Here is a 14,105-nt window from a genome sequence, read left to right on the forward strand (position 1 = left end):
TCCGTCGCGGCTTCGAACTTCAGCTTCGCGTTCGCTCGATAAATGGAAGAACCGGGCCCGCACACCGCGCTTGTTCTTCGCCGACGTGCTATCGTCGAAGTGCTTCTCAATGAGTTTCTCCCGAGTTCCCTTTATCGACCGGATTGATCGTCTCCTCCCCTATTCGCGTAGCCTCAAGATGCATGTACACGGATTCACCAACGTGTGAGCACTTGAACTTGATATCTCGTCGGTGGCCTTTGCCGATCATTGTTAAAGCGCAGGTGAAATCTAAACACTTTAATCATAGAACGAGCGTAAAGATCACGCACACACCACACTTAAGTGCAGAGAAAATTTTTAGTTGTGCTTGTTTATTTTGGTCATATTACATAAGAGTCATTACTGAAACTTATATGCTTATATTATTTCGGTAAATCTGTATTTTCAATTATTTTTATTAATGTTATATATTTATACGGATGTAATTACATGAATAAGGAATATTAAATCTTAAATGCGCGTGCTTGAGATAATCGCGCCAAGTGATTAGTAGGTAGAGGTATCTGTAGTAAAATATTTAACATGATAATAAGAAGAATAATGGAAAGAAAATAATATAATACGGATTATTAAATGTATAATTAATAACATATAACATACAAAGTATTGCAGAAATATGACGGAAAAAGTAAACGAGTACATTGTAAAAAACCAAAGTGTAAAAATAAGACGATTTATAACAGGAATATAAATATAATATATAAATGTATACATTTCTGTTACAAATTGCACAAATTTTACGCCCATTTGTGAAAGAGCAATTTTACTTGCTCTTTTTAGTGTAGAGAATGAATAATGGTTTTAGTAACCTCATTACGCGCTGATAATAACGCGATATATAATTGAATGACAAGATTCTAAGTTATTATGCCCAGTAACACGTGATGCACGCAATCTTACTTTTTAACGAAGGGAATATTTCAATTTAAAGATGTATTGATTTATTTTCTTACATTATGGAATGTCATTCGTGATGTATAATACTCACATATGATACGTTTTTTTCTTTGCACTCAAAAATTAAAAAGCAATATGAGATTCGATAAGATCAAAGCGAGATTAAAAGTAATATGCTTTTTGCAAGCGCGGGAATTTTTAGGTCGATTGACGGAATGGAAGGAAATCTCACGGAAAAGGAGAGAATTTTCCCCGCCTATCGAATAGCTCGTAAAGTTTTAACACCCTTGAGCCATGCGAGTCTATACGGATAAAATAATATGACTGCGTTTCTCAAAAGTGGCTTTTTCGTCCCCAATCGTCTTGCCGGTTCGAATTCGTTCGATTTTAACGAACAACGGAGGAACTTTGAATCGTAAAACTTCTCTGCCGTATGAGACTGAAGAGAAACGCTATCCCGATAAGACGTTCCAATTTCACGTAAATCTACGAAATAAATCGATCGTGTTGATTAAATCAGATACGAAAGATATAGGAAAGCACGTGCATGTCAAATAATCGATATATAATTTCTGTGGTTTGTTTTGAAATGTATTTTTATCTCTATTTCGTTAATATAAATATCTGTACGTTGTGGAGGACTCTGTAATATATAAATACTGACTGTGCAGCTGGATATCTTGATAGAGACGGTCGGACAATAAAACAGCCCGATTTGGTCGGTACACGGTTAAAAATATAGACACTGCGGTTTTTCTGCAGAACGAATGTCGGAATGCAAATCGAGCGGGCGAGGCTAGCTCACGGAGATTGACAAAGCGACGCAATCACGATCCTCGGCGGGTAATTAGTTAGCAACGCGCAGCGAGGCTTGATCGCTTTCGATTTTTCTCGCGCGCGCCGCTCGTTAATTACTAACCACGATCGATACGCCACCGCGAGCGGTGAGATCACAGCAACGCGATACAACTAATTTTGCCGCTGCGTATCGCGCGCGGCTTATTTCCGCGGTCGTAATAAAAGGGCCCGTAATAAATTTAAAGGACCACGTTAATTGTCCTAACCTCGCGCGTTTTAAACGCGAAATGCGCGAATCGCATTTGCCGTGTTATGTTTATCAATTCACCGGTAATTATACCGCTGATACCCGAACTGTATAGAAATTTTATGCCTCTATATTATTACACGATGATATTATATTATTTGCATTATATTAGTTAATCTAACGTACATTCCTCGAAATGTATATCATATTGTTAATTTAGTTATTGTTAATTTGATTAGAACAATATAACTTTATTAATATAACTGTAATTTATCGCGCGTTAAAGGGTAAATTGTGCTAAAGAGTGAATCGGATTTTACATTAGAAACTCGTTCAAAAACTTCTTTTCAGCGACTTCAACTTACTCCGCTAATTCTTTTTGTCGCTAGGAGAGAGAAATAGTTGCTCTTACGTCCAATTACTGTTTGCGAACACGCTTTTAACCTTAATCCGACTCATCCTTCACTCTTATTTATTCACCGTTACGATACTTTTTTATCGCAGATTGGGTTTCACTCAATCGCGAGAATATGGGCGATTGGGAAACACCGATAAAGTTTCACGGCGTCAATTTCACGCTGCCGCATAAACTTTATTTTTAGATAATGAACCGGCAGATCGTCGAAACAGTTTATCACAATATTTTCTATTGATGTATATTGTATACAGATACGAACATTCGAAAGCGATACTTTTTCTCCAGGATCCAGGATTCTATCAAAATTTTCGTGCATTTACAAACGAGGCCACACGGTAATATATATCCGCGATTTTTCGCGATAGAAATTTTACTCTCTCCTACAAAAATCCTCACTGGGCTCGCTTCAATAGATAGCTCGCTAACCCGAGATTAAAAATACGAGTTTAATTAATGCATTCCACATCGCGCGGTTTGAGATAACGCCCGTTCTCGATAGTTAACCATTCCAGCACACCAGAAATGTAAACGTCAGTTTAATGCAATAACGAAAAACGTGTCGATAATTCCATTGAATGTAATTGCGATCACGGGTCAATTTATCTGTAAACACGATTCCCATCTCGGTCCATTTACTAGAATTGCCTTATTTAATATTATGTTATAGAATATAGAGTAAATATTTTAAATATAATTTTTCTTTGCCGCATATACACACGCACATTTCCATGAATTAATGATTCGTCGTTACTATATGCGATATAACAAACGATATATTTATAGATCTTTATCTTATAATACCGCGCGCGCTGTTGTAACTTTATAATCAAATAGAATGCATTAGAATCAACACGTTTATTCTTCTCTTTTCTTCATGTTATTTTCATTGTCACGAAACCAGTACGATTTTAATGAGCGATGAATACTAACTAGTTTCCAATGTATCGACATGCGAGGATCGAACGACGTTCGGCAGTTTCGTCATTCAATTAAATTTCCATCTATATCGTATTATTAATCTGCCAACTCACCTGCGGTTTCTCGATCGAGCACGATGTCTTGTTCAAACAAGCCAATCAAATATCTTGCCGAGCTATCCCGCGGGACTCCACGACTCTTCGCTTCGATAAAACGTCATAAATCACACTGACGTACATAAGATCGGGAGTATTTATTAATTTAACCGAGACGGCCCCGAAATCCATTATGGGTGGTTACGAGGCAGAATACGATTAGCTACAATACGCGCTCTTCAACGGGGTGATGTCGGCCGTCATAAACTACCATCCATGCAGAAGATTCTTGAACGAGAGTTTCGTTGTTGAAGACGCGGGCAAGTCATGGACCCCCGCGTGTGCTCGATATATGGATTACCAACTGTGCTTGATGCACGATTAATAATCACCTGTTCCACTCTCCATCCCACAATACCAATCTTACCACTGAATACTACTGATAAATTGCTCATATTTGTAAACGTATTTTATAAATGAAAATTATAAAAGACATATAGCTCTACGTCTAACGAAAAATAGATGATCATTAATCTACCGTTAATACATTCACTTTTGCGAATGCGTATTTATAAGGTATTTTTCGGGATCAAGAAAGTGTGGGTGATCAATGTTGATGCGCAGATAAAATTAATTAAGATCCAAGCATGGGAGGAGTTATCAACCGCGGTGCGGGGGCTAGTCGGTGCTGAATGAGAAACGGGAGGGATGTGGGAAAGGGATGCAAGGGTGCGACAAAGGGGTAATGGAGAGGGAATATATATTTTTTACCGTTCCTGCGCCAGCACCGATGTGGATTAACGGCGAAAGTGGATAAACAGGGCGTCAAGGGCTGTATACCGGCGCAGGGGGGTACGTACTGCCAATAAAACCAAGGGACGGGGGGAGGGGCGAGGGTGTCAGTATATCACGTGGCTCTGGCTGGTCGTGTCCAACGATACAGTCCAATATATTATCCAGATAGCCATGCTAATTCAGCTATAGTCCCCACCGGTTTGCGCCTGACCGAGCGGCCTCCGTGTCACACGGTTGCTGTGCGTGTCGTCGTTTCCACACATATACACATGCATGCATTCACGCGCGCGCACACGCACACACACAAATATACACACACACACACACACAACACACACTTACACGCACAAACACACGGCTGCGCATAGATACGTTTCGTCATCCCGACGGATCCAACGGTCTCTCCGCATAGTCGTCCGGCGTGGCAGGGATTTCAGGGGGCATTGCATCCTCGTTACACGGTATTATACGATCGGGCGCGACAGGAGAAGATTACGTTGCATCGCGCCGAGCCGCGTTTGACCGGAACGAAGATCCGCACGCATCCTGCGGGGTCCATTAATAGGTTTATTCTTGAACGATTACCAATAGCGCGTTTGTTATCGGTTCCGATATCGGAGAATGCAGTGTGCTGATAACGTAATAAGCTGATTGCGCGACCGGTAGACGCGTGGCGCAGCCGAGAATATATAACGAACAAGTTCGCCTCAGGTTGTAAGAGAAGATGTTTAATGTATAGATAAAAACTCAGCTGAAAACACAAAAAGATGAATATGTACGCGTGTTTCTGGTTTTCTTATTAAATCTTTTTATGCTATACACACGTATATTGGCAATATTTGAAAAAACATTTTCTATTAGCATATAAATATTTCTTCTATTGATTATTATCCGCCCGTTTTTTTTATAGAAAAATATTTTATTCACCTTTAATTTTTATATTGGAATTATGGCGATCGATAATTTTTGCATCGGCGCACATGAATTACCGTTGCACTTACGCTGGGACTGCACTGTTACGTCGCGTCGGAAAATTGTCGTTTCGTTCGCTTTGAACTCCTAATTGAAGGTGCTCGCACGTAACAAAGTCCGGAATACAATTTTGCCGATTTTGGTGTGTTGCGCACGAGAATGGACGTTATTCAATTTCGTTACTCCAGCGCTCGTATCGCTTCGTATCGAGAGAGGGAACTCTTCTAGAAAATAATATTACGCTACGTTTTGTAACCGCGAGAAATGTTTTGAAAATTTTCGATGGCTATATTAAAACAGAATGTTCAGTATGCGATAATAATTTATAAATTATTACCTCGTTGAGCTCTTACTCCTGAAACATTTTGTGTCCAATTTTTTACAGTTAAGGGAGCGCGAGTTTATGATTTATTGTAGAGCGTTTTTTTTTTTAATTTTAAATTATTAATCTGACGTTGTATTAAGAGGGATATCTCTGGAAGCACCAATATAGATCTATGAACTATTTTTTTATCTCTCTCACTCTTTTTCTCTTCTCGGCTTCCCTTTCTCTCGCATAATATTTCCTCAACCTCCGGCTTAAAGGAATTAGCGCTTGTAAAGCGACGAAACATCCTCGTGTTACACCTGTCGTCGTGCAGTAAACTGGTTCCGACGGAGATACAAGCGCGTTTGCAACGGTCTCAATTAGCCTGGCTTCGCAGTTTGTTAGACCCTTTAAAACCGGTTTGCAGCGCTAAATGTTTTCAGTGATGGGAGCGCGCGAACGCATACACACACACACACACATGCGAAAACGCATGTAGAAAGGATGAAAAGCAAGCGGAATGAAGGAAGTGAACCAAGGTCGTTTCCAAGTGAACGAAATTGCGTAACGCGAGACATCGAGGGGTGGTAACTAGTTTAACCTGTGAAATTTAGTATGGTTTATTCCGACGGCGTGAAAACTTATATATTCTCTTACTTGATATTAAGATCGTGTTCTGTCGTATAAGCTTCGGTAATAGAAGCGAGGCATAACGCACGATACGCCGATATTTATGGATATACGATTACATTATTTTGCACTCATTTAACTGTTCGCCAATATGAACTTTAATTTATTTTAAATTATACAGAAATCATACAGCAGTGAGATAGGAAAAATATCGTTCTTTTCCAATAATCACGCTATATATGAAGTACTATACATCTAGAGATAAAATGGATTCTTTATTGTATTAAAACAATTTCTACGTACTCATTTGTTATATATAGTACAGTACAAAATAAAAGACATTTATCTTTGTAAAAAACTAACGGTTGTTATTGTACGGGTGTAAATAATGAAAAATTTTGGCACGAGAGAATCAGAGAATTGACAGACCAAATGACCCATTAAACGGAGTGGAAATATCGTCTGCGGAAAGTTTGTCTGTTACTGGCGGTCGAAGTAATTAAACTGAAAACGTGTCAAACGGACGTTTGTAATGTCAGCATTAACGAACACGTTTCTCACCGCGAGCAATAAAACTTCATAACTATTTCATAAACACAGATAGGTGGATTGTGCGAGAGATATCGATATAATTTATTTTTCCCGCTTATTTCCCCAGGGATTTTCCTTCTCTTGCCCAGATATTGAGACTTCTCCGAACGATACTCGCTTTTTTCGCTTTTCTGCACGCCTACCCCCTTTCAACTGAAATGAATTTATTTTTAAAAAGGATTGCGTACATGGTGAAAGCTGTATCTGCAACTGGACTTCGATTTATGGATAAGTGATTTGTGAAATGTATATATTTATCAACACTTGTCAGTTTTCGCATTCGTCATTCTTTTATTTTTTACGTCACATTTTGTAAATGCAATAAAAGAATGTCAAATCGAGACAATTCCAAAATTGTTTTGTGATGCATGCAAATTTAGTATTCGCAATTAACAAGTATAAATGGAGATGCATAATTAATCGAATGCTGATAAAAGCACACAATGCATAATTCGTGGAACCATCGAAACACCAAAAATTCCATGCAAAGGCGCTTCTTCGGCGTGTCTGCCCCCCCCCCCCCCTATTGAAGTCGACGATATTGCGCTCCCCCAGCACGCAGAATTCTTAATTAAGCACGCCTACGATTTGCGAGGGCTTCTGATTTCAACGATCGGCCTTCCCTCGGCAATAAAGCCGCGACTTAGCTTGAAGTTGAGAGAACGCAGGGATCCCATCTCTATCTTTCTCACTTTCTCTCCCTCTCTCTCTCTCTCTTTCTCTCTTTCTCCCTCTCTCCCGGTGCGCGAGTATTTTCGCGCAAAAGTTAAATCCGCGCGCGTCGCGTACTCGAGGGCTACCTCGAGCGTACATTATTTCATTAACCGTGCTTTCCTCATCGACCTGCGCCATCCTCTACCTCCAACCTCATCGTTACCACTACTTTCGCAAGCGGCGCGGACGCCCTGTTCCCAGTTCAGAGAGAACGTGCCACGGACATGGCCGACGTCGGTGGGTAATAGCGTCGCAAGAATGAAACCAAGGAAGGCGGCGAAGATAAGGCAGGGCGACCGCTTCGCCGCGCTGCCCCATTCTAACAGGCTCTCCCTTTTCTCCTTCTCTCCTATCTTCCTCTCTCTCTCTTTCATATTAATTAATTTGCTCGAGTTTTAACGACTTATTGCACTTCAATTAACTCATTTTAAATTGCATAATCCCCACACCTTGGGGGGTTAGAAACCGGTACCCGTGATAAACTACAATGTACTCTCGCTTCTACGCCACGGGAGACCGAGACTGACCATTTTATGCACGTATAAAGTGCTGGGCAGTCGCATATAATTTTGCGTATTCCCTATACGGCCTATTGATTTCAACTCAATGTAACATTTTACATTACTTATTTTATTAACGTCAGTTTTAACTTGAACAGTAGTTTAACTTATTCTTTATCAGGCTGTGAGTCGGCTAAATCAAACTCAATTAGGTAGTAAAAAATAACAAATTTAGACCAACCAAAAAATTTGCAATTAAGTATAATTACCTCGAGAAATGCGATGTATAATACTAATCAATAAATTGGAGTTTACGTGGGGAACAGAAAACAGACTGTTATTTAGGAGACCACGCGTACAATCTCCGGAAACGTTTCAAAAAGTTCAGAATCGAGACGGGGGCTCGCATAGAAAGTCAAAGCTCGCTGCCGCGGGGGTGGCAGACCGCGACCGATCTGAAAGGAACGGGCTGAAGTTTGCGGAGGGGCTCCGGGATTGCCTGGAACTCATTCGTAAGCGAAGACCGATCCTGCCCGTAATTACAATTCGAACAAAGTTATGCCGGTTCGGAGCGGCGGAGGATGTGTCAAGTATTTAATCAGTGCCGGGCCGAGTCTCTCTGCGTGAGACAATGGGTGGCGACCAACTCTCTTATACGAAGCTTGTCCTCACCCCGTCGCGACATCCCTTGCCCTAGCGTTCGTCTACTTCTAGCACGATTGCGGGTGTAATTATGTCGACCTCATTTTAGAACGGCTTTACTTCTCTTTCCGCGCATTGTACTGTTCATCCATATTTTCCTCCTCTATCGAATCTCTTGCATGTTCCATCTCATACTTTTCCCTTGTTTTTGTACACAATCTCTCTCTCTCTCTCTCTCTCTCTCTCTCTCTCTCTCTCTCTCTCTCTCTCTCTCTCTTTCTCTCTCTTTCTCTCTCTCTCTCTCTTAGCATTCTTACATCTCTTTTTTTAAAATCTTGTACGTTTCGCGTATTTGTAATCTGTTTGTTATCTAACTTATGGTGATACATGAACAAATTTACGTCTACTTAGACGGCGTTTTTCCTAGGGAATTTCAAAAATAAAAGTAGCTCAGTGGCATTTTGTTTGTAATCTTTGGTATTTGATCACGCGGGAGGCATGCTACCCCTGCAAGCCAGTACATCTACCCCTTGGTATTCGCCATTTCGATATACGGCAGCGACGTCTGTTTCTCGAATCACGCGCGGTCCGTACAAATTCCCGAGCTACACGCAAGCTGCACGTCAGTGGCTTTCGTAAAGAAATCCGTTAACTGGCTAAATAATTACGTTCTTGCGGTATAAAGGTTAATCCCCTCAGAAACCGCATTATCCTATACTTTGTTTCTTACATCATTCTGTATTTTTAAATCGGCATTAATAAATGTAATTAGTTAATATTGTAAATATCAACTCATATTTTAAGTAATTTTATACTTCTGCGAGAAGAGAAAAAGTGTTCTATTATTTGTCTAGTAACTAATCTATAATGGATATAATCTATGGATAACACACAACTATATATATCTATTGTTATATTATTTAAAGCCAAAAATCTCTTAATTAGAAAAACGTTGTTAATTTAATAATTATTGGCCTTTAGGTTATTAAAAGTTTTAAACTTGCCTCAATTGTTGGCAAAGAAACGTCATATATTTTATAATATTTGACGCACTCTTGATGAAGCGTTTCAAACAAATTCGCTGGAAATGGGCACATTAATAATATTACAAAACATATTAATGCGTGCCTGTAATATATTAACTCGTGAAACGTTTTACAACTAAACGTATTCCTGATGAGAATGACGTGCATGGAATATAGAGCGTAACGGCATTGGTTTCCCCCGTGTATTGCTCGCGTGCGGTTACACAAATATGGGCGAACGCACTCCAAATTAAGGTTTAGAGTTGGTACAAATCAGTATCGAAGTTATGGACGTGCCGAGCTGATAAATCTAAATCCCTCGCGATTGTCTGTCAATTATTTATGATTGGCGGCAATTTGTCCAATCGAGAATAAAGCTTTTTCCTACTGGATGGAGTTTACCGAATGCCATTCAATGTTTTGGACTGTATTATCCGTTTCTCTCTACCATGTTTTTCTCGTCCGTGCGTAGTGCCCGGACATGTGTTTATAAAAAATTTAAAGGAAAACAATTAAACTCATATTTCTCAAAACATCTACATTGCACCGAATAGAAATGTTATCGTGAACAAGCTACGCGTTGGTGTAAAGCGTAGTTTTGATAACAAACGTTACGTTATACTGAAAATTCAATCGGGGTCACGGAATTTCCATTTAAATTGTATTTTTGCATGGGATATAAATGTGCACTGCAAACCCAATTAATTAATTCTGACAATCAGTCCCGATTCTCTTCATCGTAAAACAACATATCAGGTGCAGCGACATTTCAATAGACATTACGTTATTGCAAAAGGTACAAAGGTAACAACGCACCAAGGATGATATTGACGCTATTTCCAGCCATACAATACAGAAAGTTGAAACAAAACTGCTAAGCTTCTAGTACTTTAACTCTGAAAAAGAAACTAGACTTTCCAGCTTCATTCCAACCAGCGATAAGCAACCGCATAAAAAGCTACTCGCGTGACACGTATAGAATTTTCATCTTTTATTTTTAAGCTTTTTTTAAATATTGCAACTCTGATACTGCATTCTCATTTATCCATTCTGTTATTTATTTCAATAAGTTGATAATTAATCAAATAGTAGCTGTGAGTTAACAAAACATTTCCGATAGCTCATCGGTGAAATCGCAAGTTCATACACCGGTACTGATTGAAATAACGTGCACCAATCTCGTATATCGGGTCTTGAATGAAAGCGTCGCAACACGGCGTTAATTAAGCGAAACGAGAAAATTAATGATGACTAAACTTTCGGCGCGTTGAATTACGCGCGCGCCCTCCCGACTTCGCTCGCGACATGTAATCATCGTGGCGATCGAGCCCTTTTTTTGTATCCGTCGAAATTTATTTGCGTGATGTTTCCCTCACAAGCCATTGCGTGACAGCTTTACAGGATTCAATAGAGGACCGGTCGAGTTTTTGTTCCTGCGTAGCGCTCATTTATGTGCGCCTCTTTTTCTGGTTACTTACTTAACTAAGTTTACGCAAAAAACTAACGTCGCGTGCGACTGCGGCGAGTTTTCTAGCGCGAACACACATATACGTCTATGCGACGTCGGGAAAAAGTTTGCGCACCGCAAGTAAATTAATTGCTCGTGCCGCAAAAGATCTAATTAATTTTGTTGCAAATTATTTTAGTTTTTTTATTCATATCATACGATGGTAATACAATTAGTCATGCTCTTAAGAAGTGAAATTTTGCAGAAAATATGAAATTATAAATTTTATTAGAAATTAAAAAATCTTTTCTTATAATATTAGTATATACATAAAATTCGTATTCTCCGCAACACAGAGAAATTAATATTTATTATTTATTTCTTATATTACACAAGAGATTTTATCATATTAAATGATATAAATCAATCAATTTACAAATTATTTAACGTAATATTGTTTTTTAAGCCGCATTAATTTTTGACATAATTGAGATGAATGCGGTGTTATATTTTTCATAAAATATTTATACGTTGTTAAAAAGTTATAAAGCTCTACGCGAGAGTTGTAAAAACTACACGCAAACTTTGGCAATTGATGACTTTATCAGCACACACATAAATCAATCGAATTCACGGTTGAACACGAATTGAATTAACATCTATATTCACGATTCGATAAGATAACGCATTTCTGTAAATATTCTCTTTGAATTTTTAAACCTTTGAGTTATTATGCATTGTGTATATTAATTGAACGAGATTGCAAGCTGCTCCGTTTTGCCAAGTAACAAATTGTCTCTCTTTCTTTTTTATTATCTGGTCGCGACACTTTGTTATGTTGCTATCCTTCCGTCCTTCTGTTATATTTCTGCTTTGTCAACTGTTTTCTCTATCTTTCTCCCGTTTACGGACCACCCACGACTTTGGCCAGCCTTTCCACTCACGTCAGCTTAACGTCACTCATGCTCGTACGGCAGGCCCTTTTTGTCACACTCCGCTCTTCTTGCGTCTCTCCTCATTTCTCTTTACTCTTCTTTATTCTAACGTGTACTATTTTAAAGCGTGGGTTCGAACTGACAGCTCCAGCGCTAAATATTCGCTAAACGTTTGCTGTACGTTTAACCAGCTATATTATCAGCTGTCATCTAATTAGTTATTTACGCAAGAGTGACAGATTGCTTGTTAAATTAGATAATTAAGTTAAATCATTGTCATTTTTTGTAAAAGATAAATATCTTTGTAAAATAATTATCTACATTATTATTTTATGGGTATATGAGAAAAGTGGAAGGCGTCTTGTGAGAAAAGTTATATGAAACTTAAACTGTGCTTGTGTTAACGATTGTTCAAACAAGTTTTGTTGCAGTTGTAGACGATAGCTGCATAAATTAATAGTAGTAAACATTGAAAATTTATATTCTTTTTTTGTCGGTAAAAATACGCGGCACATTCAATAAAGAGCCATTTATAATCCGATATCAGAAAAAGATTGTCTGACACGAAAAAATGCAAAGTCACACTTGTTGCTCATTTGAAGATGAACATAAACAATGGAGCCATTGTTACTTCATCGAGATTTTTCCCGTTTCTCTGATCAAACATTAAATAATTCTTTTACTTACATAAGTTTACTCTATAAAGTATTTCTTACGTAACATAATAATACTCAAACTACAGAGTTAGATAGACATCACGGATAAAAACTCACCAGTCTCACGTTGACGCAGCAATTTCCACTTCGGAAGTCTAACCAAAGTCTGTCTCCCACCGCTTTTTCCGTCTGTACTCTTCGGTCTCTATAACTCTCTCGTCATGTCACGTTCTAACTGCCTTCCAGCGGTCCCCGGAGTCTACTTTACACAGATTGCACTGCACGTCACAGCTGTCCTCCCTTTCCGTCTTCCCCTTTCCCCGTACAAATTCTTTAACAGTCGGAAAATATATCAAGGGTCCGCACGGCAGAGCGCCAGTCAAGTCAACGAGATATTAACGCTCTTTTCGTATCGCACAATTAGTGTCCGTAAATTCGAGATCGATGAATAGGATGTCGGCCGTTTGGAGAACCCTCCGGGAAGACTATGAGACTTTTGCTCTAACCTCGTGATCGAGCATGTCGTTGTCACGTGGTCAAGAGGAGGAAGAAACTGTCTGTCATGAGAGGTTTCAATTGCTTCTTCAAAGAGGTTTTCAATTTCAAAGTATAAATAATGTAAGAGACTCTCTCAGGAACGCCAAGAAACGGAGATGTCTCGAGAATCCGCTTGTCTGAAAAAGTAACGTCATAGACTTATCGGTGGTTACGATAGTTTAGAATTTTTGCCTGACAAGTTATTCATCTGTGCGCTCTGCAACGAGATTTCTCGAGGTCGTATCTCGAGATATAAATCGCGGCACGTTCGCGAGATCGACGGACGCGAATCGCGCGGCCTCCAGTTTTTCGTCCGCGCTGCCTGCCGTCCGGTCACGTGGCGGTGAGCGCCACGTTCATTGATCGCGGGCGACCTTCGTGTTGTGTGTCGCGATGCAAGCTCTCGATGAGGTCAGTGCATGCATGGGCCGCCGCTGCGCGCCAGCCTGGACGAGCCGCTTGGAGGATATTCTCGCCGCGTCACCGTGGCGCGTTCGCGCCGAAAGATCGACGCACAAGGAAGTGGGCTACGGCGAGGACGAGAAGTGATTCGTCCCGCGTGCGGATCGTAGGGTCGTTGCATTCGCGTGTGGTGCCCCGGTCGGCGGCACGAGTCGAGCCGAGACCACCCACGTCTCTCTTTGGTGCTAACACGCTCGTGTTTATGCTCGGGTACGAATACGTTCTCCAGAGCTTACGAGGAGGAATACGTCCGTTCGCGAACTGTTCGCCAAACGTACTGAGGAACCCGGCGGCTGGTTCGCCGGTGACGTTATGCCTCCGCGGGTTCGATTCCCGGATGGGCATGCGCCACGTTCTGTACTTTCGGGGGGAGGTTGCCGCCGCTGCTGCTGCTGGTGCTGCTGCTGGTGGTGCTAGTGGTGCTGCTGCTTACTGCTGCTCCTGCTGCTCGTGGAGGTGCATCCACCACTGGGAGAT

At 40.3% G+C, this 14,105-nt stretch overlaps 1 protein-coding gene and 1 long non-coding RNA gene across 13 annotated transcripts in view; one reads left to right on the top strand and one right to left on the bottom strand.

Moving 5' to 3' along the window:
• Positions 1 to 14,094, bottom strand: part of Ten-m (teneurin transmembrane protein Ten-m) — a 514,620-nt gene extending 500,526 nt beyond the window's left edge. For 6 of the 7 annotated variants that reach the window (XM_077400008.1, XM_077399999.1, XM_077400002.1 and 3 more), the window contains exon 1: positions 12,747 to 14,094. The gene's annotated coding sequence lies outside the window, so the exon portion shown is untranslated. The remainder of the gene's footprint in view (positions 1 to 12,746) is intronic. The other variant, XM_077400006.1, reaches the window with a different exon arrangement.
• LOC143894023 (uncharacterized) overlaps positions 1 to 14,105 on the top strand; it is a 152,281-nt gene that overhangs the window by 5,378 nt on the left and 132,798 nt on the right. The gene's annotated exons all lie outside the window — the stretch shown is intronic.

Source organism: Temnothorax americanus, unplaced genomic scaffold (assembly GCF_048541705.1).
Source record: "Temnothorax americanus isolate GAGA-0224 unplaced genomic scaffold, ASM4854170v1 Scaffold13, whole genome shotgun sequence".
Taxonomy (NCBI): Eukaryota; Metazoa; Arthropoda; class Insecta; order Hymenoptera; family Formicidae; genus Temnothorax; species Temnothorax americanus.